Genomic DNA, 22,182 nt, shown 5'->3' with positions numbered 1-22,182 from the left:
ATTTTCCCCTGTTGTTTTTATTTAAAATGGAAAATTTTTTTTTTTTTTTTTTTAAAGAATCTTTTGAAACATGTCCAGTATACATGCTAATACATTAATAGGTCATAAAAGAAAAACATAAGTTGATGCACTCTGTGTTTAAAAACAAGAAACTTGTCAAGAAAGATGCACAATTTCTAACAATGATGTCCACAGAAAAATATTAAGTTCTTTAAGCAGGAAGAAGAAGTTAATTTGAAGTCAATAATTAAAGTCAAATAATTAAAATCAAAGAGTAACATAAAAACAGAAAAGACAACTTAGTGTTACCTTGCTATTTTAACTCTTCTAAATACAAACATCTTTAACACCCTGTGTGGATCAATGTTTGCCCAAACAGGCATCTATACTTCAAAACTTATCTGCTTTCCAATTTAACCTGCCAACATTTGCATGATTATTTTTTGCTCCTCTGATTATTTTTCTGAGTTTTTCCAAAGAAAAAAAATTTTTTAGCATCTGAAGTGATAGCATTTTGCATTAAATGCATCTACAACCTTACTTTGCACAAGTTTTAGTTTTTTTTCTTTCAGAGTTTTTAAGTGAGAAAGAAAGTTAGGGAAAAAGTCACACATACATTTTTTGCTCAAATTAAAGTTCACAAAAATATCAGCGGCTAAATCAACAAATATTTAAGAAGATAAATCACGAAGCAGTGTGATAAAAAGTTAGATGGTGAGTGAACTGAATCTGAGCTCCTGTTCAATGGGTCTAATCTCCTCTTGTTAGACGGACACGAGGGATTTAGGGTGACTTTTAAGGGGACTAAAACATTACAATGATGGCCTTGCACAAATCTTTTCATGCTCTACCCAACAGAGTTCTTATAGACATGCTTGGCTTAAAACCACCTTGTTAACAAAAAGAAAGTGGGAGAGAGGAGAAAAAAAAAAAATCACCCTGACACTTCTGCCGTGTGTACTTGAAAAATTTCAAACACTTATCTTTTCTTTACCATAATAGATGTCAGTTTTTCTCTGATGTAGCTCAAAAAAAGGGGGTGCGGCACACGGGGTCTCGCTCTTCCCTGCGTTCGAAGCCATCACTCAATAGCGAAAAGGATCTGTGTTGTTCGACATCAAACAAAGGAGACATTTGTAGCATCACCTGCGGAGCGCTCCAAAGGGATGAAGCTAAATATCTTCAAATCACTTGTCCAAGACATTTCCCCCTATTAAAGCTGCCTGCACGCAGGCTTTAAGGCGGAGACAGGCCCTTTAGATAAGCTAAACCAAACCCGGGTGTTACAGCTGAGAGATCACACACGCAGTCTCTGTTCTGTTACAGAGCTCTCCTTTGGAACAGCATGCCATTAAAAAAAATAATAAAAAAAGACTAAGAAGGCTGCAAGTTAAATAGCATTAAATGGGAATTATGTTGCCCATTTACCTGTAAAGGCAAAATCAATTTTTATTTTATGTATAGTTTTAAATGTAGATATTTCTATTAAGTCATAGCTCTGATTCAACTGTGCTGAAAACAAATGTATAATTTGAAAAATAGTTCTCGTCTTCGTCAGATATTTGATATTTTTGGTCGTATTGGCTCGATTTTTATGTGAAACCTTTAGTTTTATTTAGAGTCGGTGTGGCTGTGTGCACCTATTGTATCTGTTACAATGTGTATGACTCCCAACTGTGAAAATCTGGTAGTAGCGCTTCAGTTCTAGGTGTGTTTTGGTGTGTGTGCGTGTGTATGTGTATATATATAAATATATATGTGTGTGTTGTAATCTCAGCAGCAGATCATGTTTTCCAGGCCTCAGATGAGGCAAAGCAGCTTTGGCAGCGGGCCGTTTCATCTCAGGCACTGGGGCCCAAAACAAAGAGAAAATGATTGATTGGATGATGAATTATTTAGAGGTGGAGAGCTGAGGAATGAACGAGCTTGCGCTGGAGAGAAAGAGAGGATAGGCGGAAAAGCAAGCGAGATAGCGGGAGAGAGCGAGTGTGTGTGTGCATGCAGGTCCAGGCTCCCTTTATCACTCACTCTGCTTGTAGAAGATAGGAATTAAAGGAAAAACTTGCCCCTAATTGTACTAATGCGTGTCACTGCAAATTTGCCAAAATAAAATATTGATGTGGATGCGGTGGCAGGGCTGCAACGTGCCGAGCGATGATTGGATAGGAGAGATGTTTGCCCAGGGAGCTATAGGATAGTAGAACCTACATGTAGGAGCGCACCAAAAAAGAAAAGCAGCTCATATGTCTTTATACCACAGTTTATCTGCATATTCTTCCCTTTTTTAAACTTAATATTTATACATAAACTTATATATATATATATATATATATATATATATATATATATATATATATATATATATATATAAAGCTAAGCATTGCTCATTTTCCCACTGTCATTGATATATATATATATATATACACGTTTCTCATTTTCCCAGTCATTGACAGAAATGTTGAATTCAGAAAACTAGGATGTCATACCCAGATGAACCACAGGGGGCACTGATGTGATATGTGAGGAAGAAACAAACAAGAGTTGAGGAAAAGGTTGAGAGACAGATTGAAGGGGGGGGGGGAGTGTGCAGAAAGGAGAAAGAAAAAGAGAGACTGGATGTGGGTGGGAGAGGAAGAGGGGAGCAATGAGGCAAGGCTACAGGGATGAACGCAAAGCGTCTCTCCCTTCATTTTTTCAATATCCCGTCCTCATGAAATTTCATTTGGATTGTAAATGTTCAGTAATTTACCATCATAAATGTGTAATGGGCCCCTGAATCCAATGACATTGTGCTGGCTAATCAAGTCATTTGAAAATGAATATAGATCTATTAAAGGGGAACTCAGCATTTTGCCTTTGTTAAGACTGGCACGCTGTCAAACATAGGGATGGTTTCTGAAAGGGAAGATTCCACTAAGACGTTTTCGTAAAGAAAAGCAAAAACATGTTTTCACCCTAAACACAGTTCCTAGTCTAAGATGTTCTTTTGCCAAATTCCGATTTGTTTTGTCATTAGAAAGCGTACTCGTAAGCCGCCGCAGGAGAGAAGGGACTCATTTAAAACCTCGTTCCGAAAACCGACAGTTGGGACTGCCACTTAATGATGCTTCATCTTCAGATGGGAAAATATAGCAAAATTAAATTCTTGGGATTAAACTGCTTTTTGGTCCCACGGCATGCAGCCAAAGGAAAAAAAATAAAATAAAATAAAACACACACAATAACGCACACACTCTGTAGGATTACTGCCTCTTATCTGCGAGAGACGAGAGACGAGGCCCGAGGCGCTACCTACAAACACTTAATCAAAAACCAAGTTAAACTTGTGGCAGCCTGTGACTCTTAGAAACACAGAGCAATGGAGAGCGCAGAATGCAAATTGCTAATGTGTGAAGCCTGTCTGTCTGCGTGCACGTGTGCATCTATTAGGACTAACTCTGAAGGCACGTAAATATTCCCTAATAAAACCCCAAAAGGTTCTAAAGGATTTGGATGGAATTCATTAACTACATACAAGTATCAAGAGGTCTACCAAGAAAACATGAAAGTTTTTAAGCAGTTTTCTAAAGCATGCGAACCAAGACAAACTTGTCAGACAAATAAGGAAAACCTCTTTAGTTTTGTTGAGCAACCCCAGCACAAGATGTTCAACACATCTCAACATTCTTGTTACCATTTCAAACCAATATGTTGTCGTTTCGTCTGAACCTACATCTATTGTGAAAAATCAATCATGTCATACCTGTAGGCTTCACCACTGCGACTCCGTTTAATTACATTGGTAAAATGGTACTATGGAAAAAAGAAATCATAAAAATATTCAAACCTCACAAATAAAACCTCATTCTAATATTTCAGAAAGATTTCATATTCCACCTCATTTCTGCAGATTCTAGTTCTGTTTCCCATTTGGGCAGTTTGACTCACGAAACATGGCTTTTCATTACCCTGATCAAAAAAAAAACTTAAAGTTTCATAGTAAATATTTATGGGAGTCACTTAACCACAATTAATACTATTAATAATTAGAATTTTGTGCAAGTCGGTTCTCAGTATAGTTTTTGGTTATGAACTGTCCCATGGCTGGCATCTTTTTAAGCTCCAAATGAAGTAAAAACTACGACAAATGAGAAGAGTACCAAAAATTTTATATTTAGGGGTAAGAAAGAGCTGGAATTTAGCAAATGAGAGCAACTCTTCCTACAAATCCATATCCTACATTATGTTTCTGATGTAGCATACACACTTTTTTTGTTTGTTTGAGTAAGCCTGTGTCTGTCTTCTACTGACCTTCTTTTCTGAGGGTTTAGTTTGTAAAGCTATGATACAAAGGCTAGATTTCCTCAGATCGGTATTTCATGATCTGCCAATCTTCTGGTATATCTCTCATGCATAAAGAGGATGACCTGAAAATAAACATCAAAAATGCCTAAATGTCAGAAGTAAGAGGAGAAGTAATTTGATAAAAAGGCAGCAATAGCTTAAAAAATCAATTGTTACATCAGAGATACACATTCAGAGATGGTATTCTGCTCACATTGAAGCAGATGAGCTACAGCAGCACACCACAACAGCTCACACTCCTGACAGAAAAAAACAGTAACTGGGTCTATAATGTACATAGACCCTTCAAATCAGGACAATAGGAGACTGGAAATCCCAGTTTCAACTGCAATATTCTTATGGTATGGTAAAAAATTGGAGTAAAAAAAACAAACAAAAGTATATATCTAATCAACTATGTAAAAGTGGTTCATGGTTTAGGTGATAATGCAATGGTGTCGGATTTGGACCCATTAGTAACAGCTGAACATTGTTCATATACCCCCTACTGACCATGCCCACCCCTGTTTAACCACACATGACCCATCTCCCAACTCATTCCAGTACATTACTCCACCAAAGCTCAAATAACCTAAAACAAGTCTCTCAAAGCCTAGAATCCAGTGGCCTCTACAGTCACCAGATCTTAATTGAATGGATTATCTATTGGAAACGGTGCAACAGAAGATCTGCATCATGGATGTTCAGCCAAGAAATCTGCAACAACTGCGCAACTGTCTGTCAACATGAACCAGAACCACTGAAGAAAGTTGCCAACATCTAGTTGAATCTCTCCCATAAGGAATTAAGTTCTGAAAGTAACCAGGTATGCATCCCGATCCTAGCAATGTGTACCTAATAAAGTCGCTATTGAGTGTTAGAGTTGTTTAGTACCATTAACTTAAAACAAAATGTCCAATGCTGAGTGTTATCTTTCTTCTCTTTGGTTTGGATACTTTCGGATACCTCTTAACCCTTCTCTCCTTCTGCTCTCTATCCCCCTTTTCCCTCTCTTGGACGTGGTGCAGCAATCAAGGAGCAGAACTCATTTATCAGGTATGATGGTGGCATGGGGTGCATTGTGCACTGGTGGGGGGTACTTGCTTAGCCTGAATGCACTGCTGCAGGCTACTCCCCTGTTGTAAGGTCATTGTAATTAAGACTCGACTCGCAGACGCGGACTGTGCCTTTGAGGTTCAAACGTCTTTCCCCCTCCTTCCATCTTGCAGAGTACTTTTCTGCCCAATTTGATAATAAGATCATACAAAATAGTCTTATCCCAAACTAAATATTAGAGTTCTATCTGTGAATATTGATTTTTGGACTCAGTTGAGGTGGAATGAGTTGGATTTCCTTAACTTCCTTCAGTGATTACTTTGTGGAAATAGAATATTAGAGTTTCAGTGATTGCTGCAGATAGAAAGTGTGGGGCTTGACTGACCACTTAAGATTGCTAATCTAGGATCCTGAACTTGTTCTAACTTCAATTACTGTGGCTTGGAGAGAACAATAGAGAGAAGAGATGACCTATTGATGAATTTTTTGGTATATCTGTGCAATCTTTCTCAAGCGCCCCATTTTCTTTTCTGAACTTGTTGGCTAAGAGGGAGAGAATAGACATCTCTGTTCGCAACTTTCACACAGAGCAGAGGTTACACACTACATAAAGTGTAGCCCAGTATAAGCAGTGAGCTCTTTGATGGCAAATGCGTCCAGATGGGCCAGCTGTTAGCCAATTACCGCAGCCACATTTTCTGTGCGTCACTAAACTGGAAGCCTCCACTTGTTTTAAATGGAGACCAGTTATGCCCACTCCCTACATTTGCAATGTCTATTTTCTTTGTGTTGGGTATGAATGAGTGAAACGTTTTCATCTTCCTGCAGGGAAGATTCTCCTTAACCAGAAATCCCAAAGCTAAACCTCAAAAATCCTCCTAAATATCAGTTTCATAGTCTGAGTGACCGATGACATAAACTGCTGACATAAACTGTGCGTCAGTGTTACTGTGGGGTGGCTGTGTGCATCACTGCTTTTTCTAAAAATAATTTTAAGAGTTTGCACAAAGCTTTTCCTGTAACCATGCAGGTACCTGCAAAAGCATGCATGTGCCTGGACCCATTTCACAGCATGTCTTATTACAACCATAAAGTTTAATGTATTTTGGGGGGATTTTATTTGATAGGCAAACTGCAAAACAACACTTTGTTCCTGCTACTTTCCCATAAAAGCCAGAGTTTATGGGTTCATATCTAATAGTTATCCTATCAAAAGATTCTCTACACCTGAGTCATAGATCTGTGCAGCTCTATCAAAGTTAGCAGGGGGATGAAAAAGAACAAAGGGCTGGATGGTGGGAATAAAAGACAACAGTCCTAGTCCATAGGACAGGGATAACAAGTAAGATATTTCCATACATGTATTTGTTCTATACATAGAGGCCTGGAAGGATAAAGATCTAGCCTTAAAACTGCCCTGACTTTTCACTTATAAATAATGTCCATGAACTCCCAGAGACTATGTGTTGCATGGTTGGACGTTAGAACGGAGGTGCCCAAAGATGGACTTTTAAAATCCTTTCAAGAAATTAAAACAAGGACCAAAAATGTGTCAATTAAATGATTGAAAATCTAATTGTACTAAAAAGGTTGAGATAAAAAGTAATATATCAACAGATGTATTGGCTGTTGATGCTTTTTGTGTCTCCATTTTGTTAAGTTAGCACAACGTTATCATTTGAGCCAGAAGCTAAAGTTGGGGGAACCACTCAAAACATTGGGATCAGGAACAACATTAGGAATTACAAAAATATTCTCCATACACCAAATTCCTATTCTCACATGTATCCAGACTCCCCTTTGTAAAAATAAATAAATAAATAAATAAATAAATATTAAACGGTTATGAGCTTTTAGGGAAATTTCTGGAAACTCATCTTTAAATTGATCAAAGTAATGCACTGTGTCAAGTTTATTTTTTGTTGCAACATGAACAGAGCAACAATATACAAGACAATTCCACTTACATAACATAGCAGGATTGGTCCCACATCCATCAACCCCCCCACCCCCCACCCTCCCAACCCTCATCCCCACCCCTTCTTGCTTTGCCTCAAAATGCTCGTCACACGTCTGACATTGGGCTGAGCTGCATTTCAACTAGCGGTGTACTGTAGCAAATCTTTTGAACAACCAAACAACTCGAGTGAAGTGCCTGCAGTCCTTTAAGCACTTTATCCTCAGAGCTTCATTGGGCAACAGACAGGCACAAAGGAGGAAAAACAAGACAAAAAATGCAAATGAACTCTTCAGCGCTCCGATATGTCATTCACAAAGGAAGAGTGCATTTAGAATATTTCAGAACGCCAGGCTCATAACTGCACTTTGCAACAACGGGGGTGTAGAAAAAAAAATAAATAAGTAAAAAGATGCGGGAAGTGATGAAGAGAAAGTCAGAGAGACGTGTTCTTTTTTTGGAGGGGGGTGGCATTGGGGGGGGCATCGCGTTGGGAATTCCACGTGCCTCATCGTCTTGTTTAGAGTGCATTAGCAGCCAATGACACAGTCTCCCTCCCTCCTCATCGCTCCATTTTTCTTGTTGTCGGGGAGATTGTCCTAAGGCAATAAAAGCAACCATCAGCACTCCTCCTCCTCCTACACCTCCTCTTCATGCAGAGATACGCCTGGGCCTAATTTTCCATCAGCAAAGCATGAAATCAAGTGAGAATGCCACACAACAAGCACTCTTATGAGGGGACACATTGCCGGTTCAGCCACCCACACAAGTATATACACACACACACACACACACAGGCACTCACCCGCAGCTCACCGGTACAGAGATACACTCTGACTTTTGAATAAATTATGAAATCAAGTGGATGCTAAACCAAAGTGACAATCAGAGGCTTGTTGATGAGAGAATAAATGTGACTTTGGAAGGCTTTTTTTTTTTAACACATTTTAATAGAATTATTTAATGATTGTTAAATTACCAGACTTTGGTGGAATATAGTGCAGTGGTTTGAATGTTTTCAGAGATTATTGTGTTTAGTTGTTAGCAGCGACAAGATCACAGAGAGCAAAAAAAAAAACAAAGAAAAGATTTTGCATATTGTAAGAACTCAATTTGTATTTATTGACAAACATGAGCTGGAATTATTCCTTTTAGATTGTGCAACACAAGCAGAACATTCTAAACTATATTCTTGTCAGCTCATGAAATCTTGATTTGTATGGAATGTAGGTGAAAATTTATTTTCAATCAGGAACTATGCAATCCAAAAGGTTATGTGAAACACTTTCAGACAAATTAATCAAAAAGTTTTGAAACTAAGCAATAAAAATTCTCAAAAAAATGTGTCTAGACTTATTGCAGTTAGCTTAAAATGCACCAAACACCAAGACAGTCCAAGCCAAGCCCTCATAACAATGCAGAACAAGTTTAAACTTTTTCAGGTTTCTTGAAACTGAGTTTACACCCCTTGAACTTTTTTTTTCTAAATTTGAATGCAGCTTCATTTACATTGTATGCACTAGACCAACACACAAAGACCAAAGAACACACCAGGTGGGTCAGGAATAAAGTTGTGAGACAGTTTAAATCTAGCTTAATTTCTAAAACAATATTGAAAGCTTTATACGTCACATCCTCATGAACAGAGCATCACTAGTGTAAAACATGGCAATGGCATTATTACACTGTGGGAATGCTTCTCTTTACGATGGGGTGAAAAGCTTCTGAGAATTGATGGGGAGATGGAGATAAATTGAGGACAAATTGTTTGGAGGCTGTAAAACACCTATCAAGATGGAGGTTCACCCAGCAGAAAAACGACTAGCTACTGGGATAACCAGCATCGCTCTACAACATACCATGCAACCAGCCAACGGACCAACAGAGAGACTAAACCGTGTCGTACTGTATCTCACTTTTCCATCAACTGCAAAAATAAAGCAGATCGTTATTAGGACAGTAACACTGAAAAACACTACAGAGCGAGTGCGAGTTTCTCTTCTCCACACAAACACAGCAAGAAGAAAAAGATCTCAGAGTGCTGACTGACAACGATGCGCTGCAATATAGATGACGAGAACAAAGCTCCCCATAACAAACTCCAGTCATATTGAGACGGTTTCCTTTTCAATAATGAATCGCCATCAGCGCTCCGCGTCAATAACGTCTCTCTGTGTTGTATGCGTGCATGAGAGTGTGAGGAGAGAGGGTGGAGGGGTGGGGGGGAGGAAAACATCTATCCTCGACGAGAACTAAACTTCTATATTTAATCTGCGCTGAGAACAAGCAGGCATGCAAAGTCAAAAACAAAATGGGGATGGCAAGCTGAGGCTTTATATGGCATGCAAATCACATCCGGACCAACTAGCAGCTGTGAGCTTATCCCCACATCTTTGTGATTGACAGGAATTTTAAGATGTGTAGATTATAAATATTTATAATTGACTCTATATTGACTGTGTTCTGTCTGTTTGGTGGAACTTGAAAAAGAAGGAAAGAATAAAAACTACATTTTTTCCTCTAAAGTGAAGGAGGTGGGGGTGGGAAACAATATGACAATTCAGTTCGGAGTTGGTTCCGTCTTCAGTCGATCCCTCTCGTGTGTCGCTACATGCTGTAGTGTGCATATGTGTTGATATGTGGCCTGTTTTCTTTTTTGACAGTAGTTGGTATTAACTTCGTGCAGTTGTCAAGTCTTTTTGTTGCCATGGGGTTTGGCTGTTCTCAGAAGGGTTAGATCAGACTCTGAAAAGTTGCCTTAGTGCATATATAAAGGTTGCATGTACAAACAAGACCTAGAAAAAAAACCAGCACAGGTCTATTGAATCATGCCTGAGTTCAAAACCCAGTTTTTGAATATTTATGTGGAATTGTATTACTTGGCTCATGCGTTACTGGCTAATATCTTGCCAATAATGCAAAATTTTAGGAGTAGTGGTAAAAAAAAATTAATATTGTGAGCAAAATAACAGCCATTTGACCATTTCTACCATTACTTCATTTGCAAATGGGCACAACTTACAATGTTCATATTAATAATGAGTCATGATATTCAAGGTTACCCCACAGGTTTTCTACAGGATTTAGGTCTTTGGAGAGAAATGGCCAAGAGTGAAGTGTGATTTTAGCACCAAATACTTCAAGTGGGACGGGGTAAATACTTGAAGAAGTGCTAACCATTAGGTATGGAGGTGGAACAGTTATTCTGTGGGTCAAAGGTTGAATTTTTAAAACCTCAGATGTTAAGACACTGATATTAAAAAAAATAAACTTTATGCATATCTTTACCATTTGTGCCAAGATATGTAGTGGGTGGAGTTAATCAAAAATAAATATTACAATACTTGTGGAAAAAATCAGTGAAAAAGAAAAAAAATACATATTTGTATTTGTTTTATCTCCATTTTAGGGGTGATAAGCCAAACAACTTGAATGTAAAGAATAAGCTGTAAACTTTGATTCTACCTAAAGGGCAACACCAGCAGCAAACTCAAAAATGTAGGAAGAACTTTTAATAAAAGCAGGCAAAAATTTGATGTCAAGTTCTATCGAGGCCAACTTTTATTTGTTATGGTTGCGGTCTGCATTTTTCCTTTGATGAAATCCCAATTCAGAAGATGAAAAACAGCCATCTGAAAAAGCATCAGTTTAGTTTGGCCCAGAAGGTAGGTCCAGGAAACACTGTGCCAGTGCAGAAAGTGGGTGGGCCCTGACCTCTAAGAAATTGAAATAACTTCTTCCCTTTGATTGAGTTGCACTGTGTGAGCTCACAACACTGCATCGGTCTATCTAACTCTCTTTCAGCTGCACATCAAAAAAAAAAAGGGGGAGCAGAAAACGCCGGCCCGTACACGCTTCGCACACACCCACTTCAGATCCTCAAGTTTCCTCTGCCACGCACCCGAACACAGCACTGCCCACCCCTTTCATCCATTTTCCCGTTTGATTTCACCACCGGGCCAAACCAAGGCGTCATTCTGAAGTCATACGGAACACAGCGCGTTATACATCTAAAAGTTTCTGTGTTGCCAAACAAACACATGCGGGTTTACTGAAACCGTCTGAAATCCCAGAGAGCATTAGGATTTAAAGTGAGCATGAAACCCAAACCCTTCAAGCAGATTAAATTCCAAATCAAGCAGGCCATGTAAATGATGTGGTGACAGGGGGCCCCGTGCAATTAGTATGCCAGGCTAGTGTTAAAGCAATTAGGCAAAACAGACGGCAAGAGCACCCGGGCTAAGCGCAGGCAGGGAGGAAGGACGAACATTTCCATATTGTTCTTCAGGACATGAGCACATGTGTGTCGGTGCGCGCGCGCGTGAGTACAGTTTGTTTGAGGTCATCTGGCACTCGACTTGTTTGTGGATCTCTCAGAGGAAATCAGAGGTTAATGGGAGCTAGACTTTGTTTACCGACAGCCTATACTTCCATTTAGGTTAGCTAAAGAGATGGGCGCGAGGTACTAAATGCTAAATTTGCTCTTCCTTTAAAGCAAAGGGAAAAAAATAAAAGGGAAACTTAAAACACTCAGTCCCATGTCGCTTTGGGGGGTGGGTGGGAAAGGCATTTACTGGTAAACAAGCCCAAAGCGGAAACAGTAGACACTACATTGGGAAGAAAGAAAAAGAGAACTCATTTGGGCAAATCTCTCAGGTGGAGCCATCAAAAGCTGTGTCGGTTTGTACACAGAGAAGTGGAAGAGAAGGACCACCTGGAGACGAGGAGTGACAATTGTTTGAGTGTAAATTACTCAAACAAGCATGCCGGGGAGCAGCGTTTAAAGCCTGATGTTTCCCAGAGGAAACTGAGCTGGATGCCTTTAATTCAAACACTGATTTACAAACACTACAAAAAAAACAAACTGCAGCGCACAAGGAAGTTGTGTACGACACAATGATGCTCTGTGGGGATGTTAAGTGGGATGGTGGCTGTTTGTTTCCTCCAATGTGAAATGGCAAACTTGACAGTGAGGAGTAGAGTGTTAAACAATGCTGTTACTTCATTACAACTATGTTTACAATTTAATGTGGTACAGATGATCCCCAATGCAACGACATAGTAATTGTTCCACATAGGGCTAGTTTGGTTTTGATAGCTCTTTTCCCCAAATGAAAGAAATCGTTTTAAATTAACATTTTTGATTTCCTCAGGTTTTCCTTGTGAAACTCTGGCTGAAAGTTGAAAGTGTGACAAATAAAAAGCAAAAACAAAAGAGAAAACCAAAAAGTACAGACTTTTTCATCGCAGTGATTTTTGTTGTACTCGAAGAAAATAGCAACTGAACTGATGCAGAAAACAAAGTGACACATATGCTTGAATTATATGCAATTTGCAGACTTAATATTCTCCATGCCATCAAGAACATGTCAACACTTTTCAGAAAGCTTCTAATTAGTAACTTTGGAATATTATTGTTGCATTTTCCACACACGTTTTCTGTCACTTAACTGTGCAACAAGCAGAAAAAGAAACAAATCGAAAAACATCAGCCGGAAAATACACAGCATACACAGTGTGTGTATGTGTTTATGTCAGGGGTTGCTTAGATATTACCTCCCTCATGCATGCTGAAGTGATACCTAATTACAGAGCTAATTTTGCACCATAGGGTAAATAATAAACTCAAATTTATGAGAAACTAATAAACAGCAGCTGTTCGATTTGAAGCACAGAACAGACAAACAAGCCTGTGCAATAAAAAGACAAAGGGCTGGGAGTTGTGAATTTGATTGCTCTGGTTTACCTTCTGATTTGGGCTCTATTAGCTTTTAAAGTACACTTGAGATAAAAAAAGAAAAATGAAAAAAAAGATTAAAAAAAACATCACATAAGTACAAAGCTGAAGCATTCGCAACAAAGCCACGAGTTAAAACTGTATAATTACTACATCTTTTCTTTTACATATTTCAACTTTGCAACCGATCGCTAATGCGCCCTAAAGGAAGAAAGCTCCAGCAGAGAGAGTCCTTTAAAGCAATAAAAACATAAAACAGTGCTAATGTGCAATGATCAATTAACAGAAATGTAGATTAAACCAAATCTCCAAGACGAGCAGTAATTAGCTCCAGTTTAAGTCACCGTTACGAGTGCACGCCATGTAGTACAATCTATCAACCTATGTAGCGCCATATGGTCGACATTGCCTTCGGGCTTTGTGGGAATTACTTCATGGAAAGACAAGCAGGTGAGGCTGTGTTTTGTTTGAAGCACATCCGCAGACTTTGTACACAGAAAACAAGGGAGAAAGAATAAAGTGCTTTCATGAAAGGGACCTAGGCTTTTTGGTTTTTTAAAGTGAGGTCAAACCAGATGGATGTGATCACAAAAGCTAAAATAAAATTTAAAAAAAAACTGAGCAGTGCCAGTTAAATCTGGCAGGTGTCCCAGTGAAACAAGTGACATAATGCAGAAGTCTCATGTATCCTGGTAACGCAACACTCAAAAGAGACAAAAATAAAACAAAAGATATTGCCAAATAGTTCTCTGGGTAAAAAAAAAAAAGAAGACTGTAAAACAGGTAAGGCGACAGTGGCAAACAATAAATCACATTACAGGGATCATTTTGTTTGGATCAGATCTTCATTGAGATTTTTTATTTTTATTATTCAATAGAAAGGAGGAAAATCCAAACATGATGAACAGATTGTTCTGAATTCTTCAATATGAAAGCTGGGCAAATTCTCAGAGCTTTGCTGGAAGGAAAAAGACTTGGCAGGGCAGGAGCTTCTTTAATGGTTTTGGAGGATTTGTCACTTTTCATCCATTGATATAAAACCTGAAGTCTTTTACAACTCAAACCAGTAAAGTGTCTTGAAATGTTTTGAGTGTTAAGTCTCCAAAGATTAGCTTGCAACTGCAACCCTCTCCAGACACTCATAACATACAAGTCATTAGCTTGGCAAAGCAATTTGTTTTCAATTAAATGTTCTGGAAATCTATCCAATGGTAATACTTGGGGGCTTGGGGTGTATTAAAATCAAATGGGCTCATGTTCCCAAACTGTGGCACAACTGGTGCTACGTAACTGGCTGTCTTCTGTGGTACTCAAAATAAATTTGGGTGTCCATTAGTTTTAAATTAAAAATAAATATAAAAGACCCACTAAAAGATCTACAAAATTAGAAGTTAAAAACAGGAGAGAGGGGATTGGTTAACCATAAAAATCTTTTTTTTTTTGTTATCTTAAGCCACTTAAAAGAAGGATGCGGAGCAAACTTTTGGACTCTGAGCTGAATGTAAAGTGAATGACAGTCAACTGGGAACCAGATGTGGTTATTTTTCCCACGTTTCTCTTACCTTTAAAGTCGTACTTGAATCTGGAGTTTACAACAATGCTGTTGACAACAGCAACAAGGCAACAGCAATTTCTCTCTCTGTATGGCATGTTTGAAGAGCTGTATCTCAATATGAATAGTGAGTAACTTAATGACATCAGTGCAAATTAATGGTTTATTACTGTGCTCCCCTGTCAAGTATGGCTTGAAGGCCATATTGAATTTTTGAGGTCTGAGTCAACTTTACAACTTTGATAAGAACACATAATTCTGCAGGCCTTCCAGTTAATTTCTCTAACTTGGTCCAAGAACAAATGGAAGTCATAACTCAAAGACTTCCTCCAAAATATCTATGTGTAATGCTAGTCATGTAAGGCAGCTTTTAATCTTACTGTGTTTCTGTGATGAAACAAAGTAAGACTAAATAAATCCTGTTCTATTGCCTTTTTTAGAATAGCAATAGGTTGCAGCGGAAATTAGTATGGAAGCCAATGTAATTGTAAGATTGTACAGTAGATCTTAGTGGAACTGCTGATGACATTGCATTAAAGAAATGACAAACTTCAACCAAATGTATACTAACCTAAGAAACAAGACAGTGAGGCCTAGTTGTCCCATTTCATCCATTCACACAACATTTACAGGGCATCAGGCACTTTTTCATTGTTTAATCTGAACTTTAATCTTGCTTGGACAGAAGAAAATCTTTGTATTTAATGTAGATTTGCTAACGGTTGTTCTTTTACTTAAATGAATTAATTGCAAATTCGGCCACGCAGTGCTTATGTATAAAAATCATCTGCTGAATTTGCCTAAAATATCTGAGTAACTAAAAGATGTTTTGTTGCAGATGGAAATCTTCAATCAATATGAAGCCAACATAAACATCCTCACTGCAATAAAACTATTTGATCATCCAAACTAACCAGTGTGTTGGCCCACGATGTTCTGAAAATTGTTGAAATAAGTTAATGAGACTGTAGAACAAATCTGATCTTGGGTTCGTTTGCCCTCACCTGTCATACGCAGCCATTTCCCAATTTCCTGACTATCATGAACAAGGTTCAAGCTTAGAAACAAAGGGCCTGCTAACAAAGCTTCCCATAGAGAATTGACTGTGGACTTGGTTGCTATTTACATACAGATGCACTAGCAGAAATTTGCATAATATTTTTTGTAGCTGGGTGCTCAAGGGAGCAGCATTGTAACATATTGGTGCCTAATGAACTCTGAAAAAAAAAATTGATTTTCCACAGAGTAAATTAAGAAATGCATTATAGCTGTTAAAGCAATCTGGGGGGAAATCGGAGCTTTCCACCGCTAAACTACACTTGATAAGTAATAAATTACATGTTACACTTATTTGCTTTAATTCATGCTAATTTTGCCCAATTAATGTATCACTGCAGTTCTGAGGGTAGCCACTGGAGATTCAATTATTTATTGGATATTGGTGTGTATGCAAGTGCTTCTGTTGTATTGTTAGCATATTGTGTGTCTGAATATAGCAAAGATGTTTTTGTGAGTGTGTGTAAGGAACAAACAGTTCCTGGATCAGTATGAACTATGCTTCCTGAAATTGCCATCCCATACAGCAACGTAAATTTAGAAGGAAGACTCAACCAGTTTAAACTGCTAAGTTTGTTCATTTTTGTTCCCATTTATATGTCTGTCACAATTAAGTGTTTCTCTTGTCATATTCCTTGTTTTCTTGAAAAAAGAAAAAGCCTAAGCTCTATTTTTCAGTAAATTCTTGTCACTCATCTGAAAGACATTTTCTAAGAGAACTTGTCTTGTTAACCTCTATTACTTTGGGATCACAGAAAAAAAAAGACACCATGTGCTCATGTCCTAAAACCTGGAAATTCATCTTTTTTTCCAAGCCTAATTTTGCTTTTTTGTTATTTTCAGCTCAGAAAAAAAAAAATCTGGAAGATTTTTCAGACCCTTCTTTGTGAGCTGCAGATTACTTTGGTCCACTGAGTAACAGTCAAATTATCCGTCTACTCATACCAGATAAGATGCTTCTGATGTTTTCGCAGGAGTGGCCCAACACCAGAAGTACTAAGGTGGTAGCGTAGCAATTTGTTATCAAAATGCAGTGAAGAAAACCTGCTAAAAATGCAGAAAGAATCTTATGTCTACAGTTTTTTTCTAGGAATGTACCACAAAACTCCTTGGGCCCACTATTTTTCTTACTTCAAAGCTGAGGTATATAAAGGGTTAAAACTCCCATGAGACATTGGTTTTAATATGTCTTTTTTTCCAGATTTTTTTTGGCACATAATGACTTCTGTGGGGGCTTTTCTGTTGTGTGTCTCTTTCCCAAAAAAAGGGAGGATTCAGAAACACTGAGGTCTATTTGAAATCATGAGATTTTTGCACCCCATTTGTGGAAACTGAACAACTACTTTAAGAAACTTTATCTCTTCTTTGGGGTTCCAGTTATATTTACAAGCCTTTGCATTTGTGGATGAGTGTTTGTAAATCTATGAGTGACAGAATGAAATCCAGAGTCTGCTGGGATTTCCTGACAGAGGCCCATTTGTCTCAGACTCTCTCTCACACATGTACACACACACTTGGAGAACTTTTGGTTGCTGTCGTCTGCTTCCTTCCCACTCTTCCCCTCTTTTGCAAGCCAAGTGAGTCATTGTTTACAGGCCCTTCACTCCGCTGTCCTATCACCCTTCTCTGACGCCACTTTTTCCATTTAATCATAACCCTGGCATGTGGTGACCCCGCATCAGGGCTGGCCTTGCATTTCCTCCTTGAACTGTATTCTGGGTTTCCTGCTGTCGCTCACTTGACAATCTGACTGCAGCAGGTTGCAGAGCTTTGCAAAACTTTGTTCCGTGGACTAGATTTAAATCATTGCAGAGTCATTGTTGCAGAAAGGAATGATTCATTTCATAAAAACAAACAAATATAAAAGTCAAAACTGAAACTGCGACAAATCCCTTCAAAAATTGAAAAAAATTCCACTCTAATATTTATATCCCCCTAGAAGATTTGAAACAGATGAATACATTTCAGTGAATATTTGGCAAAGTTTCTGGAAAACTGTACTGTTGAATTAAGTTTTTGTTTCACCAAATGACAAGAGAGATTAAGCCTGAAAAAAGAATGTTTTCTTTCCCATCACAGTAATGAAGCTGCTCTTGTAAAGTAATTTCAGACGGAACTTGGTACAACATTTCTAGGTAACTCTCCAAACAATTGATATTAATGTATGCAAAGGAGTTTGTAGAATATGTAGCTGGCCGTTTCTGTTCTACCATCACGAACATAAACAAGTGCTTGTTTCCAAGCTCTTTTTAAGGTCGTGAATTAGATTCTTCTTGTTGAGACTTGAATTGTGTGCTTTGCCCAGAGAAGACAGAGACTGAAGTTTAAGGCATCAAACACTCCTGGTGGAATTGGGATATCAGGAAGGACAGATGTGTTGAAAATCAGCTCATGTTCACTGTCAAGTAGGGAGGAGCAGCTCTGATGCTAAGGGCCTGTTCCTCTTTCAGCTGTCATTGGCAGAATGTTACAGTAAATTATCAAGGTATTTGATAAAATTCCAATGGGTTTTACCAAAAAATCTGAAAATGGATGGTGACTGGGTCTCTCAGGAGAACAATCATCCAAAGCATAAGGCAAAATTAACATATTTAGACACAAAAACTATCTTCTAAGACTATTTCAGCCCCAACACAAACTCTACAGAAAATCTCTGCGATGCAGATGATCTCTCTCTCTCTGTATGCACCAACCTCATGAAAAGTTATAGAAGAATACCAACTGCTGTTGGGTAAATATTAACAGCACTGGCACCAATTATTGAGGCACAACATTGCAAATGAGGCCATGAACCTCTTGTAAATTTCAAATTTTACCACAAAGATCAGCAGGGAAAACTGTAAGAAAGGAAAGAAATATAAACTAAATACAATATAAAGTCCTGTTCGTTCAAATTGAAAAGAAGTTTCTTCTCTTTTGAAATGTTCCCTCATTCATTGGGAACCCACTAAACCCCAGCCTCCACAGACCCAAATTAAAAAGCTTAGCTTACGATACTTTTTCCAAGTAAATTAGAGAAAACAACATCTTCCAAGATTAGACAATTAAGTGCCACATTAGTCCAAGACTTAATTAAAAGATAGCGAGGCTGCCAGTCTTTAAGGATACATGGAGGTGACGGGAATGTTTAAACAACAGATTGAACAAATGGCACTTATTAAAAAAAACTTGACTGTGAGTCACTTGACACTTTGCATATCCGCTGCACCTTGAGCTACACAAACAGAGTGTCAGTTCCCCGGGTTCCTGCTATGCAAATCTCCAGGCCGAGGCAAGGGGAAGAAACGAACTCGTCACACAACATCCCCGCTAAGATGTCCTCCTACATTCGGCAGCTTAGCAGCTATGGCAACCTGAGAGGAGACATAACATTTGGCGTATCACACGCTCTGCATAAGTCATGAATAGTGATGATCAATGTTGGGGGGATGAAATTCACAAAACTTTTAAAGACGCATCTGGTTCACGAAGAGTCGGTTTCGACTCGATCCTCGCAAAAACGCACACCTTTGGCTGAGATGTGTGCGTTTCGTGTCGGCTTCCCTTCGGAAAGCATCCTTAATTAAACCTTTTGTTCTGCCGAAATGACAAAAAAAAAAAGGAAAGAAAAAGTAGAGCGAGGCGAGCAAAAGGCAGTTATTGTGTCAGAGCGCGCCGAATGGAGGTACACTAAAACATCACAGTTCACCGCTCGTGTTGCCATTTCAGCGTCACTTTCCATCCTGGAACAATGCGACGGCTGACAGCTCACACCCAAGAATTATCACGCTAAACTGAATTATTTCTGCCACGTGTTAATTTATTAACAACCTCCGTGTGCTCTAATGTAGCCTGCATTTGCATATACATTTTTAACCTGCGAGTTCGACCGTCTTCAATATTCTTTTTTTTTTTTTTTTTTTTTTTGTGGGTGGGTGGGTGGAGCGCGGGAGGAGGGGTGGAGGTAGTATTTCAAACCGCCTTTTGTTGCAACGTGTTTGAATGTTGAAGAATGGGGCAGGAGAGGGAAAGAAAAGACATAAATCTGGCATGCGTCTGCAGGGCACAAATTCTTTAAGGGCAGATATGTGTACTTCATCACCTTGCGACATATGAGCGGTGGCATCTTCGACGTGAAGCCTCCTCCTCTTCATCTTCCTCCTGCTGACTTGCCGTCCTCGGCCTCTTCAAAAAGGTGCTCGCGACTGCGACTGGTGGCTTTCCGGTGGCTTCAAAAACGGCAAGATGGCTTATTTAGGCAGCTCCTCAGAACTGTTCTGTCAAACGGGAGCAAACATGCAGTATTTATCATCACCAATGGACTCCTGCAGTCAAACTGTAAGTGGAATGTGTAACTACAAACACCACCGAACGTGGCTGCTCAGAAGAAGCACGGTCCCATCTGGAAATCAAAGATTTAAGAATGTTCTTGTTTTCCAACTTGTATCATAGAGATGATGCAAAGAACACTTTGAAAAAGATTGGGTCTATATCTAAAATTCGGTTTGTAGGGAAAAATAAATAAATATGACAAAAGAAATGAGATGCAGATAATTTTATTGCTGTACATAGATATGGTTAAAGTATTGACAGAGTAAATTGTGCCTTTTCAAAGTGTTCTGACAAAAGCAACACTGCAAGGCAGTTTCACCCACTGTACAGTGCCAACATTAATTAGATATTTTAAAATGTAAACCATTTTAATGTTTTTAGATTATACAAATATTCCTGTTAAAAAGTCTTATTTCAAAGCAACATTTCAAACCAATTTATTTTACATAATATCGGTTCATTTTGATAGTTGTGACCTATAGCCACTGCAAACCCAAGGTTAATTGTAATATGAATTTTTACATAAAAGCAATTTCAAAAATCACATTCAAACACATTATGATGTCACAGTCTACACCACGTACTAATTTAACAGCTGGTACAGTCACTGAAACCCACTACAGAGAGAGAAGCCCACAAAGGGTCATTGCTGAAGGAGCTGGCTGTTTACAGAGCCGCATCCAAACATATGTATGGAAAGTCTAGCTGAAGTACAAAGCGTGGTAGCAACAGTTGCCAAAGCAATAGGGATAACCACAGCCTTCAAATGATATTGTAGGAAAGCCTGATTAAGGGTTCGAGAGGAAATGTACAAAGCGTGGACCAGGGGTGGTGACTGTACTTCGAGCTACTACACACAGATCAATGTTTGCAGCGTTTAAACGGTTGTCCAGAAATCTCCTTAGAGAAAAGTCTAGAATTTCTTACATTTTATTTGAATATGTCTGTAGCTATTTGATATTATCCAAGGCAATATTTGAATATAGTAAGAAACCGAACTGTCGACTGGGTCATTGGAAGCCGTAATTATCAAGACTAAACGCAAATGAACACTTTGCTGTGCAACATTTATGTGAACATTACTCTACTTGTGCGAGCTAAGAAACAAATTTTCGAGAAAACTTTATTTCTACAAAGAAAAAACATTCCGTTGAAGTGTTCCTCAACTGCAGCCAAAAGTAAAACTATTTTTAGCCGGTCCCAAAATAAAATAAGTAAACAAATAGGCGGCCATAATTAGAATAAAAGCAATACTAACCTAAACATTGCACTCCAGCTTGCGTTATACTGTAGTCGTTGTATGCCCTTGATTAAGCACACCTGTTCTGTGTTACCTTAACGAGGCGGTTCTTCTTCGTCGTCTTCCTGAGTTTTATTGGCGGTTGGCAAACAACTGAAGGACGCATTACCGCCACCAACTGGTAGTACGTGCAACAAGGTGACTGAACGCACTTCAAACTCATTGTTTTTCAGAGTGAACATATAATATAGTATCAAAACAAGAAAAAAAAACATCAAGTAAAATACATTTTTATTTTTATATAACTTTCGTCCTTTCTCTAAAAATTAAAGACAATAAATTTTTTCTTTTCTTTATTTTGCCGCCACTTTCAAGACACTTAAATATGTTTGAACTTTTGTGTATTTTTTGTACTTTATCTGACGTTACTGGATAAACAATGTACTTCCTCCAAAGATTCGGGGAGTTATACCCCCGAATCTTCTCTTCTTTTCTTTCCCTCATGAAAACGTCTACGAGCGGTTTGCAAAGTGTTTCATCCGACTTACACGGGATGAGCTCACATCCTGAAACTCATTCATTTTGTACCACTTTTCAACCACATTTATTTCACAAGCCTATTCTTCTTCTGGGAGGAAAAATACATTTTTACCATGTTAAGGTTCGGAGTTGGTACCTGGCTGAATGGAAATATGGAGGAATTTAGGAACAATGGGCAAAATTATGCATCACTGTGAAAAATCCCTCAGTTGTGTTTAATTGCTTTATCTGTTATACTTGTTCACTGTATTGAGACACAAATTAATGTTTCTTTTTTTTTTTTTTTTTGCCTGAACTAAAGCAAGTAAAAAGGAAAGAGGCCTCATGTATGAATTAGATAAGCCCAACTAGGTAAAGCATCAAGAGTTCCTAGAGTGAAAAGAAGCGATCCAAAGCAAACCGTCTCTGTA

At 38.5% G+C, this 22,182-nt stretch overlaps 1 long non-coding RNA gene across 1 annotated transcript in view; it reads right to left on the bottom strand.

The window, feature by feature from the left end:
- The window catches only part of LOC106939672 (uncharacterized), a 30,600-nt gene extending 9,201 nt beyond the window's left edge, over positions 1–21,399 (bottom strand). The window contains exons 1-2 of the long non-coding RNA XR_001422891.1: positions 21,251–21,399; positions 19,763–19,937 (exon numbers count right to left, since the gene is read on the bottom strand). This is a non-coding gene — a long non-coding RNA (uncharacterized LOC106939672). The remainder of the gene's footprint in view (positions 1–19,762; positions 19,938–21,250) is intronic.
- Positions 21,400–22,182: the final 783 nt, after the last annotated feature.

Source organism: Poecilia latipinna, unplaced genomic scaffold (genome assembly GCF_001443285.1).
Source record: "Poecilia latipinna isolate Pla-1442-1.1 unplaced genomic scaffold, P_latipinna-1.0 Scaffold2943, whole genome shotgun sequence".
Taxonomy (NCBI): Eukaryota; Metazoa; Chordata; class Actinopteri; order Cyprinodontiformes; family Poeciliidae; genus Poecilia; species Poecilia latipinna.
The sequence above is the reverse complement of the archived record's forward strand: the minus strand, read 5'-3'. Positions and strand labels throughout refer to the sequence as shown.